Consider the following 1,535-nt stretch of genomic DNA (forward strand, 5'->3'; position numbering starts at 1 on the left):
CCTTTTCCCCTTTTTTCCTTTTCCCCTTTTTTCCTTTTCCCCTTTTTTCCTTTTCCCCTTTTTTCCTTTTCCCCTTTTTTCCTTTTCCCCTTTTTCCTTTTTCTTTTTTTTTCCTTTTTTTCCCTTTTTTCTTTTTTTTTCTTTTTTTTTTCTCTTTTTCTCCAGGTAAAACAACATGGGAATGCTCATGTGACAGTCTTTGCACAGTCCTCAGCCCCATTCCCAACAATTTTATTATTAATTTTACTTTATATGTTTCCTTTTTACCCTTGCAAGTCTGCAGCACGGCCCCAGGCYATTCCCTCACCCCCTTGGCAGCTTGTTTTAATGTTACTTTTTCTACATTTTTATTTTTTGCAGTGCAAAATACATAATTCTGTGGCACCTGGTGCTGCTGTGACCCCTGTTTGTGCCCGGGAAATGGTGCGTATTTCCTCTGYCCCAGCATTTTCAGATGAGTCTCGGCCCCGAGCTGAAAATAACCCTTTTATGGCTCAAAAAGGGGCTCCCCTCCATTGCAGGGGTCACTGAAATGTTACTGTTTTGCTTAAATTTGGTTTTGAGTGAGTTTCCTGAGATCTCAGGAAATTTGGGGCACTGGTAAAATAAAACATATATATTACTAAGTAGTTTTATCTCATGAAATAAGTCCTTGAGCAAAAACACTACTGCCCCAYGGAGCTTGAAACAGTGGCTGATAAGCAAAGATATGAAAATTCCAATGTGCAATCTGAGCACAGAACAGTGTGATATTAATGTCCTCCTTTTACTTTTTTGGTTTTTTTTTTTCCTTTTAGAAGTAAAATAAATGGAGATGTGATGAAGTCATTGGCAGAATSACTTAAGCTCCTAAAATTGCACCATGAAGATGGATCCTTGGGGTCCCCGGATAAGTTATGAGATGTCCCTAAGGTCATTTATTAGATAATAGTTGGGGAAGGAGAAGGACCAACATTGGCCCATGCATTTGTGAACTTTATGGAGAAAATATCTCCCAACTCCTGATCTTTATTCTCAAATATATGAAGATTTTTTTCAACCATCTCTTGTTAATAACAACTTGCACTGACAGCCCAAACCACCAGCACAAGCAGAGCCTGAGGACTCATCCCAACAGTCATTTCACAATGTGTTTGTGAAAACAAACAAAAAAAATGGGTAAAAAACCCTGGAAACTCACTGTAGATAGCTAGCAAACATCTAACTTTGAGTGAAAGGAGTTAATTCTTAATAATAAGTTTTAATTAATGCTATATGACTGGGGGCTGAGGGATCCCCGTACCAAATACAGTTAATTTAGTCTAAATTTCTTTTAGTTTCTGGCAACTCTCTCATTTTGGAGTTTCTCAGGCTTCCTCCTTTCTTACTCCAGGAATGAATTAAGGATAACTAGAGTTAATGGGGTCCTTCCAGTAGCAAACCGGTGTGCTGGGTGACTCAGATCCATCGTTTCCCACTTAAATATACATAAAAATAACAGGAAAAGTTGGGATCATCAAAGCAACAGGAATGAATATGCCGCTAGCCTTGCAAGG

This window comes from Nothoprocta perdicaria, unplaced genomic scaffold, assembly GCF_003342845.1.
Source record: "Nothoprocta perdicaria isolate Ctin4 unplaced genomic scaffold, notPer1 scaffold_288, whole genome shotgun sequence".
NCBI classification, from domain to species: Eukaryota; Metazoa; Chordata; class Aves; order Tinamiformes; family Tinamidae; genus Nothoprocta; species Nothoprocta perdicaria.